This window comes from Lucilia cuprina, chromosome 3, assembly GCF_022045245.1.
Source record: "Lucilia cuprina isolate Lc7/37 chromosome 3, ASM2204524v1, whole genome shotgun sequence".
NCBI lineage: Eukaryota > Metazoa > Arthropoda > Insecta > Diptera > Calliphoridae > Lucilia > Lucilia cuprina.
The window spans coordinates 33,668,599-33,680,198 of record NC_060951.1 but is presented as its reverse complement, the minus strand read 5'-3'; the positions used below and the strand labels follow the sequence as shown (position 1 = coordinate 33,680,198).

At 27.6% G+C, this 11,600-nt stretch overlaps 1 protein-coding gene and 1 long non-coding RNA gene across 6 annotated transcripts in view; one reads left to right on the top strand and one right to left on the bottom strand.

The window, feature by feature from the left end:
* LOC111678843 (loricrin) overlaps positions 1-11,600 on the bottom strand; it is a 161,674-nt gene that overhangs the window by 40,714 nt on the left and 109,360 nt on the right. The window lies entirely within an intron of this gene.
* Positions 7,839-10,074, top strand: LOC124419156. 2 transcript variants are annotated; one of them, XR_006940442.1, is made up of 3 exons: positions 7,839-8,204; positions 8,265-8,402; positions 9,862-10,074. It is a non-coding gene; the product is annotated as an uncharacterized LOC124419156 (long non-coding RNA). The 2 variants fall into 2 exon arrangements; XR_006940443.1 differs by having other exon boundaries at positions 8,265-8,416.

Below are 11,600 nucleotides of genomic sequence, written 5' to 3'. Positions count from 1 at the left end.
GAAAGTCATTACTAGAGTACTTCTAAGTAATGCTGACGGGAAGTAGTAGTCATTGAAAAGTAAGTGGTTAGGGAAGTACTACCCATTACCGAGTTTTTGCTGGGTACAAACATACTTCTATACAAATATATAAAGAATTTTGTTACAGAGGCGCTTGTTTATTCATAACTAGGAAGGGATCATGTGAATTAAAAAAAGTTTGTTGCTTAATTAATTGCCATAAATAAAGTTTTACTATTTCGGTTTTTTCTAAACAATTTTTTAAAAGTTTATCTCCTAGAGGGATACGCACCTGCTTTCACAAACAATTTATAGCTGTACTGTTGATTGAATAGCAGAATTAAAGGATTACCATTTTAGCATAATTTAATCTAAAAATATTTACATTTAAAACAGATATGCAAAAAAGTCAAAAGCCTTTACTTTAGTAATAGTTAGTGTTATATTTCCTATAAATTTTATATTATAATATGTGACTTAAACACTTTAAGTGTTTACAGTAATTTAAGTAAGTTGTTGACAAGCATTATCAATATAATACAACAGCTTGAAAATGCATCAAAAACTGAATCATAATATACAAAAGAGGAGGTTGTAAAATAAGTTGTCAAAACAACTTTATTATAACAATAAAATATCTTGACTGCAGTATTGATAAACAGAAAACTTAAGAAGCCAATGAACTTGATGTCTAACATCTTCTTTTATAAAAGAGAAATACAAACAACAATAACAGGCATGCTGAACATACTGACTTAAAAGAGGTATCAATCTTGTTCCTCTTTTAGAAAGGAAGAACTTTTTTTTTTGCAATAAGTATATATCAACACCTGAAATTCAAAACGACTTAACAACCATTAAAATTAAAATGAACCATCAAATTATATGTTAAAAACTTTAATTTTATCAAAAAGAACATTAAAAGTTTGTAACAATAATTTGTCATATCTAAATTTCAGGTTAAGAAAGGATATAAGAGGTGATAAAAACAGGTATATGTATAAGTAAGTAGAGATGAATATGAATGAGAGCGTTTGGTATGGGTAAAGCCTATAACATACAACATTGTGTTTATAATACATAAATGTCTCATAACGTCCACTCATCTAGAACTAATTTTGTAATAACATTTTGACGCATAATTATATTGATCGTAAACGTAAAAATATATAATGTGGGCCCTCTTCAGATCTTAATGTAAGTCCATCCGTCACTCTCTTTTTCACTATAGGGCTTCAACAATAAACTACATGGGCAATAGGAAATATCAATCTGTGTTATAAAACTGATAAATAAGAATGTGTGTAATAATGCTAAACAAAATAAAATGATTTTTTTATTCACAAAATGCAGCAGGAAAAAGTTTCGAGGATTGCAAGCGGAGTTAACAACATAACTTTTTCTTAAGAAGTTTATATTTATTTTCCTCCTATAATTGAACTAGAACTGAACTAGAACTGAACTAGAACTGAACTAGAACTGAACTAGAACTGAACTAGAACTGAACTAGAACTGAACTAGAACTGAACTAGAACTGAACTAGAACTGAACTAGAACTGAACTAGAACTGAACTAGAACTGATCCAGAACTGAACTAGATCTAAACTAGAGTATAATTGGTGACACATCCATATTAAAAGCGAAACCAAAACGTTTAACATACTTTAAGGACCGGCATAAAATCATATAAAAGTATGTAAATGAAAACGAATTTCTAATTGATAAAAGCACTTCGTATATTTAAATAAAAAACCCTAAATATTTTAGGAATTAAAAAAAAAACAGTATCAAAATATTATTCAAACTACCATTTACATTAAAATAAAAAAAAAAAAAACAGTTTTTTACAAAAGTAAAACTACTTTGACAGGAAATTTTCGATTGCACACGAATTCGCATTATAAAATATTTAATATTCATACGCAATGTTGTTCTCATTGTTCAATCGTGTGTAACCTCAAACGATTTTAATAATTTTTGCCAAAGACCAACAATGTTCATTTAACTTTCCATTTTATTATTACATTCAAAATTTTACCGAAAACCATTGTAAATTTCCTTTTATAAACTTTTAGTTGAACTTTCTAAAATAAAAAGTCAAAAAATTACAATAAAGGAATTATAATATCTGACTATTTTTATAACACTCCACTTTGTTTTAGTTTGTAATAATTTTCTGGGCCATTTTGTAGAGCAATCGATAGTGCAATGACTCTGGTGAATAAACTGAACCAAGGGCAAATAAATAAAAAGAAACGTTCGTAATGTAAATATTGAATGGTAATGTGAAAAAGGGCCTATGTAACTAAACGAGCAAGAAGAACATTATTGAAGTGATTCTACAAAATTTTAAATTGAATATACTTAACTAACTAACTAAAAAACAAAGATGGAAAATAAAAAGAAAAAAGTCACGATGCAGGTCCTAAATAACCCAGTACCGGCGGCAAGTGTTGATCTGCTCGCGAGTCACGTGTCGTCGTCAACCTGCAATCGTGAGCATAATACTACTACGGTGGAGGGTACCTTGGCCTCCGTGTCGGACAATGCGTCAAATGTACAGCATGCCACTGACAAAAATATAAGGGTGCAAGAGAAGGATGCATTCGGAGAGAGCTCTAAGCTACCTCAGCCTTTAAATACTGACTCTGAATCCTCAGATGATAATAATACCATTATAGCAAATCCCAAAAAGGATGAAGTAGAGCAAATGGTGAAAGTGGTAAGTATCACTTAATTACCTATAGCTAAATTACCTATTACAAAGAAAAGACTTTCAGGAGCACAGAGGAGGAAGTTGAAAAAGATGCTTCAGGAAATCATAGTTAGTCAATCCCACGACACTCAAAAGGAAAAATCGGACTCTTTCACAAGATCTGAGGCAAAAAAGGTTCAGGTCTCCCGAGGAGTTGACAACTGATAATAAACCTAAGAAGAAAAAGAGCTCCCCGTCTTCTAATACACATTCGAAGCCAAGCTATACTTTACTCAAAGAAACCTCAATTGAGAATCCTGCGAGTTAAGATGACAACGCCAAGCCAGATAATCTGAAGACGAACTCGTCGTCGAAATCAACCTCAAAGGTAAGGGTATCTCAAAAGAAGCCCCGAAAAATGAGGACGGAGAAGCTAGACGGAGGAAAAGGAAAAGAGCCGCCATCTTACGCCAAAGTTGCCAGAAGAAGGCACCGGGAAGATCTCTGCTATGCAGTTTATGAGCTCAGTACCATCTAGGGTTCAATTATTTTGCATTTGAACTATTTTTGAGGTCAAAAGGTAAACAAAAGCGATAACAAAAAAATTTCCCTTACTTTACATGAATACATGTATGTATTATGTGTTTTACAATGAAAATGAACGAATATATAAAGGTATAAGAATATTATTTAAAACTAAGCACTTTTAAACTATTATAATTATTGAAATCTTTTAAAAAATTAAAATTCATAAAGATTTGTTTATTGCGAGTTTATCACCATAATACTTTAATTATCTTTCATTTTTGTTTAAAAAATGATGTAAGTATTCTTCAATTGTATAACATTTTAAGCTGATTGTTTTGAGCTATTAGTTCTCTGTAGAAAAAAATCAACGTTATAAAAAACAAAGAGACAGTGTCTGTTTACAAGCATTCAAATTGATTGTCAGACAAGTAGACACTTAAAGTGACAATAAACTTAAATTAACAAATTGTTCCCAAAGAAGAGCAAATCGCTATTATATTATACAACATATTTTCGCATAGTTGCATTCAGAGCTATTGTTACTTTTTGCTGTTTATGATCATCACAACTTCCCCCCCAAAAACAAAAACATGTAAACTTATAAAAAGGCACCAAAGATGGGATTATCTTACAACTTAAAATATATTAAAAAAAATTTTACACAAGTGTTTTATTTGATGTTATTGTAGGGCTATCTGTAGCACCTAAACTTGAACACTTGTTTGGGTTTTATACGTTATGAATTGAATTAAATAGTTGTTTAACTACAACGGATCATATAAAGTGGAATAAACACTACACACGATACTTCTTATAGAGACTTGTAAAATAAACTTGAAAAGGGTTGTATATATGGGATTTTAATAAAAATTTAAAATTTTTGTATTTCCTTCATTTAATCTTTAATAGAATTATACAATTTACAGAATATATTAATTGTGTAAATTATTCTTTATTGAGTAAATCTTTTTCAATTGAAGATGTAATTTAGTATTTAAGAAAATTTTGTTATTTTCAAACACTTTGTGTACACAGATTTAAGGGATTTCATCAAAAGTAAATTAAAATTTAATTAAAACTTGTTTTGTTAAAGTTAAAGGGTTTCAAAATAGATTTAAATGGTTTAATGTTTTTAGAATTTAAAAGTCAGTTTTCATTCTCGTATTCGTTTATTTATATGCACGCAAAGAAAAAAAATATGATTTGATATGATCACTACAACTATACGATGTTCACTGTGACAATATACTTTTATCAAAACCATATAATTGTTGTAATTAAATTTAAACAATATTTTTTATTGATTTTGAGATATTTTTTTAATCGACAGTATAATTACATTAGATCATAATATGATGGTGTATAACAATATTATGATAGTTACAATTACCATAATATGTTGCTCTTAGAACAACCATGTATATTTTTTGTGCGTGTTTTTATTTAATATTTTCTTAATCATATTTTAACTTTTAAATAAAAATTTTTTTCATTTTTAAAATCTTCATAACTTTAGTCTAATTATTTCAAATGTAAATTTCCATAATTAATTTATTCGTACAATTTTTGCTTCCGTATATGATAGTCATACATTCCTATTCACATTCATCGGAAATTAGCCTTAAATTCTCTGATGTGCATTTATAATCATGTTAACAAATAATTTACGCTTAACTGAATATAAAATTTAATTTGAATATTTTTCAAATATATAACAAATTTATACGAATATTAATAAATGTCTACATGTTGTCCTGTGACAAAATTTTTAGTTTTAATTAAATTTCCAACATGAATGGACATGAAAAGACATTTGTATGATATTAAATTAAATTTAAATAAATGCAAGAGTTATGTGTGAATTATTTACAGAGACAAATTTACATCAGGGCTATAGAAAAATTTCTATAGAAATTAGAATTTGATATTAATTGCAAAACAAAAATATATTTTAATTAAACATAAACTTACAGTTTTTGATATTCTGAATCGTAACGTACCTGCAATTGAAAGAAGAAAAATTAGTTACATGAAATAATTAATTGAGACAAAGAAATACCAACAATTAAAAACTACTTTCTTGTCGAATACAAACATAATTTTTATACCCTACACCATTATAGTAGGAAGGGTAATATGAGTTTGTGCTGATGTTTGTAACACCCAAAAATATTGGTCCTAGACCATCTGTCTATGTCCGTCTGTCCCTCCATCTATCAGTCTGTGTGTCCACGTTAACCTTGCGTGCACGCTACAGTTCGCAATTTTCAAGATAGTTTAATAAAATTTGGCACATACTCTTTCCTGGTTAAAGGACGAACGCTATTGAAAATTGTTGAAATCAGTCCACTATTTCGCCTAGCCCCTAAACAACCGTACAACCAACACTTTAGTGGGGAGGGTATTATTTGTTTGTGCTGATGTTTGTAACACCCAAAAATATTGAGCCTAGACCATCCGTCTATGTCCGTCTGTCTATGTGTCCATATTAACCTTGTGCGTACGCTGCAGTTCGCAATTTTCAAGATAATTTAATGAAATTTGGCACATACAACCGTACAAAGTAGACGTTAATTCTTCTAACAAAATTTATAAGGATAGGCCCATATTTACCCTTACTCCCCTATGAGCCTTCTTGTAGAAATCATGTAATCAGAAAGTACTAACTTAAGCGTTAGCAACCATTTTTTTACACACACGGAAAATATTCTTTTTTGTGTGAAAACCATTATTGGGCGCATAATTAAATAAGTGGTGTTGTTCGTAAGAGAATTACGAACAATTAGCTTAGGTTCGTATTCTGTGTTAGTAACTCTTTCGTTTTTAAAACAAAACAACTTTGTAACTCATTTGTAAGTACTTATTAAAGCAGTGATTTTTAAGCGAGCGTGTTAAAATAAAGAGTTAAATGCCAAGAGTAAGAAGTAAAAGCGTTTTTTTTAACTCATTACTTTTGAATGTAAGTTTATGCTGGGTATTTAAGCCTTTTTTCCGAATAAGCACTTCAACAACAAGGGACAAAATAACTGGGACAAGTGGAATAACTAAGAGCAATAAAATAAAAAAAATCAAAACTAAAATGTTAAAAAAGAACTAAGCGCTAAACCAAAAGTGTTTTTTCGTGCTCCGAGTAAAGGTATAAATGTAGTAAAAAGTGGTATAAAGTTTAACGGCAACAACACTTAAACGCGTTCAAAGGATAATTAAGGACATGCATGATTAAGCAGTTTACAATAGTTAATGTCAAAAGTTTACATTTTAATGATATGTAAAAGGGTTTTATATTAAGGGTTTTCATTTAAACGCTAAAGTTTTCCATTTAAGCAAGTGAGTAAGTTTATTCGACTGCAGGAAATATCTCTTCAAATTTTGTTTTTTTTTTGTAATATTTAAATAAAATAGTGATCAATACAGAATTGATTAATTAAATGCGCAATGAGACTGTTCGATTTAAGTTTTGTGCTAATCAGTTCTAATTTAATATACAATTTAATTGCGATAATGTAAACATGAACAAGTTTCGCACTTTAACGTTTCAATTAAAAAACTTATTGTTTGCATTTAGCGAAATCCATAAAAAAATAAATTTAAGGGAAAGAGTCTTAATACGTATGGTTAATATTTATTTATCAAACTAAACAATATCAATTATACGCCCTCGGTAATCTATATATATATAAAAGAGTAGTGTTATTGACTGATTTAAATGGGTAAAACTTGTTTTCTTTATAACTTTTTAACTAATCAATGTAATAACTTTTTAACTGTTTCGTACTTTTTTAAAATTCTGTCCTTTTTGGGTGTAAAAGGACTGAATTTTTTGCTATTTTTTTAGCACATTAAGAAAACATTTTCGATTTATTGACGTATTTTTATTAGATATTCCTATTATATGGGCTAACTCTGTAATATTAATTTAAACAAATTATTTGCTATTTCTTTGGGAAAAATATGTATCAAAAAGAGAAAAAATAGGAAATTTATCACCTTATTTGGAAAACACTTTATCTTGCGTTGAAAATATTTTCATAAAAACTTTTTAAAAATAGAAAAAAAAAATTATATGAAAATTAAAGTGAGGTGAGGGGAAGGTATCTATAAAACAACCCCCGTAATTTTATTCTACCTCGCTGAGACCATTTTTATAAAATTTTAAAAATAGTTGATTTTCTCACATAAAAAATTAACTATTGTTATATTATTTTCAAATTCAGGTACTAAAGCAACTATTGGAAATTAGGGTAAATTGTTTGGTACTTTTTGAAAGCACAAATGTATGCAGATTTGAGTTATATGAGTATGAGTTATATATGTGATGTATAGATTTAAACATGAAATATTTTGTAAATTTAATTTTCGAAAAGGGGATTCCTATACGAAATGGAGAAAAATTTTACACCTTTTATTAGAACTATCCACAAACGTAGAAATTTATTCCACTATTTTATCATTCCACTCTGTAGGGGTACATACCTTTTTATAACTGAAAATTTTAATTTCATATTCATTGATTTTAAAATAATAGATTGTCAATTAATATATTCAAGAATTTTCATAAAAATATAATATACGCACTTGAAAACATTAAATTTAAAATAAAAAACACAAATTTATTTATTTAAATATAACGACTACAATTGTATTTTGGTACTTTTTTATTTGAATTTTTATTGGGTAGCGAAGCATCCAGGGTTGTTCTAGTAACATATTAAACCAATGATCGCCAATATAACCTGATTTTAAATAGAAAATTTCCTGAAAGCTTGTCTAACAGAATTGTAGAAGATTTTGTATGTCGAAGATATCTGGGGTCTACATAAAACATAAAATTGATTTCAACAGACAGACAGGTGAACATGGCTTAATTTAAAATTTTTCCAAATATAGTATAGATGGAAAATACAAACAGAATGACAGACTTATAAATACACTTCTTACGAAAGTGAAGGGTATAACTAACATAACATTGCATTGTTTTCTGGTACGTATGTTTCATATCTATAATTAAACTAAACAATATCAATATCAATTATACATACAGATGGGAGCCTACACGTTAAAGTAATCTTCTAAAGCGGTCTTATATAAGGAGTACTCATAACATAAGGAGATTCTCATAAAATTTTATCGTTTCTTAAAATGCTAGGGATCATTATGGACAGATCCTTATAAAATTTTGGTAGATAAAATTTGGTTTGTATGGAACTTATTAAATTCAAATTTCATTGTGTATGGAGTTTATGCGAAAACATACACCGATAGTGCACATTACTTATAAGGAATATTTGTGAAAAGTTTCAACACTCTAGCTATTACTCCGTCCGACACTCAAAATTTGACACGAACCGGATGATATACGTCTGAAACTATAAATTTAATAGAGAAAAACTGTTTTGCTAGTTTTTCATTTCGTGATCCTGTGTGCTTTTTAAAGGACTTCAAAATTTTAAGAAGTACATTTTTCAAAAAATATTTTAAAATATTTTTTGAAAAATATATTAAAATATTTTGTGAAAAATACATTTGGGATCAAGCCAACAAGAAGAGTTGGGAAATATATTGTACTATTTTTATTTAATACTGTTAGGATCTTTTAAAATTCTTATCCTTAAAAATTTATTACAATTTTCAATATTATTTTTTCAAAAAAATGTTGAAAGATTTTTTTATACATCTTTTGATCCTAGCAGAATAAACTAAAAATAACACTAAATATTTTACTACTCTTTTTGTTACCTTGACATCAAATTTGGCATTATTTGATCAGTAGAAGTATTTTAAAATATTTTGAAAAATGTACTTCTTAAAACTTTGAAGTCCGTCTGTCCGTCCAGGTCGTAATTTTAAAGATAATTCAATGAAATTTAGTACATGATCATCTATAACACCGATACTCAAAATTAGACACGAACCGGATGAAATACGTCTGAAAATACAAACTAAATGGAGAAAAACTGCTTTGCTAGTTTTTCATTCCGTGATCCAGTGTCCTTTTCAAAGTTTTAAAAAGTTAATTTTTCAAAAAATATTTTAAAATACTTCTACTGATCAAACAATGCCAAATTTGATGTCAAGCTAAGAAATTTTTCTGTTACTTTTAGTTTATTCCGCCAGGATCAAAAGATTATTAAAAAAAAATCTATCTATATTTTTTTTGGAAAAATTAATATTGAAAAAAGGATAAGAATTTTAAAAGATATTTTTGACAGATTTTCATCCTAACAGTATAAAATTAAAATAATACGATATTTAAATTTGACACTGCTTGATTAGTAAAAGTATTTTAAAATATTTTTGAAAAATGTACTTTTTATAATTTTGAAGTCCTTTTGAGAGGACACAGGATCACGAAATGAAAAACTAAAAACGCAGATTTTTTCCCTTAAATTCTTAGCATTCGAAGTGTATCATCATCCGGTTCTTGTCTAATGATCTTTTTCTCTTTTTGTCGGACGGTGTTATCGTTCAGACTCTATCATGCTTTCAACAGACAAGGGGGACGTATAAAAGAAAGGATACGACTATTATTTAAATAAGAATATGTCTGACGCCATTTATAAGTATTGACAACGGACATTACTTAACATAAGTTTCTTTAAGAAACAATATTTTACGACAAAAGTTTTTTTTATTTCTAGCTTATGTTGTCCTTTTCAAGTACTTTACAATTGATGTTTTATATTTATTGAAATAAATTGGCTGGAGAGTCTGACGTAGGCGTAATATCTTATGTATGTTTATATGTATATTTTTATTATCGAATGATATAAGAATGAAAGGAAAAGAAGCATGGACTTTAATTGGTGTAATACAGTTTTATGTCTAATGCTATTTCGGTGATAATATCAACAATAAAGATTTTTTTTTAAATATTGCTTTGATTTTGTCTAAATTTATTTGTTTATTTTTAATGTTGTTGTTATTAAGAACATTTTATAGTGTTTATATTTTAGCCATAAAAAGACATAACAAAGAATTTCTTCAGCAAATTACTGTTGTGAAGTTATTTAAACTTCTTTAAAGTTTTTTTTCTAATTTTGATGTTTTAAATAGTCTAAATTATTTTGCCGTAAGCAAAAGTCTTCATTAAAGTGTTATATAAGCAAGCATTTTTATAATTTACATAAAAAGTTTGTGAATTTTTATGTTAAATGTTTGCTGAAGACAACTTAAAGATACAAGAAAAAAAAAACTTGAAAGAAAACACTTCTGACAATGACATCTGACAACATATCCCATTTAAGTGCAATGCATGCAGAGGAAGTTAGAGTTTCAAAAATAAATATTACATTAAATATTTAAACAAAAAACAGGAAGATAGAAACCAATTTAAATAAGTGCCTTAACAGCAGAAAAATAAATGACATTCTAATGAAAACGTTAACGTTTATGGAATTCTCTAATTTTCCCCAACATTTGTTGTAATAAGAAAGAAAGTTTACACCTTTGGAAATTTAGAGAAAATTAGTTATATTTTTATATATTTCAAATCAAGTTGTAATTCGCTTACATATGAGTATGAGTAATATAAGTTATGAACTCTATTTAAAAAATCAAGTATACGTATCTTGTCAATCATAACATGGATTATTAAAAAAGCCAAAACTTGTAATAAAATTTTCAAAAGCATTTAAAAAGACAGACTTCATTAAATACTAATAAAAATATTTTATAGTTTTAATTCAACAAATTCTTATTTTTGTATCATCATTCGCTTGATAACTTGAACAACGAAAATAAAATTCATCTGCATTGAAAATTTCCCATGCATGTCAATATTGTCGCCAGTTTAGTATTTTATCCAAGAAAAAAAAAATACAAAACATTTTTCTTGCCTAATATGTTTTGCTAGCAAAGTGTGACATTGACTGATTTTACTGCGGTGAAAGAATGTTGCTGTTGCCAAATATCGATTTAGTTTCAATTTGGTATAAAAAAACATACAATTGCTGTAAGAAAAACGACAAGAACCAATTACAAATTTTAGGTCAATGTACGACCTACCTTGACAATTATTAAGAAAATAAAAAAAGCTAAAAAACACTAGACATTTCAGTGTCAACATAATTTAAATAGACACCTCAGTTTCAGTAATTTTTTAATAAATTAATTTTCAAATTTTTAAGTGTTTTTTTTTTGTTTTGTTCACAAAATTAGACATAATGTTTTAGATTTTTTTAAGGAAAAACTTGTCAAAATTATCGTGATTTTTAGAAAAATATTTTAAAAACTTGTTTGCTTGCACAGGCCAATAAAATTAAGTTTTTGAAAACTTTTGTAATAAATTTTAATGTATTTTTAGCTGCCGAATCTGATATTTGTTTTTCTCTATTAATCAGTATTTTCGCAAGATTTTGTTTATATATTTCACAAGATT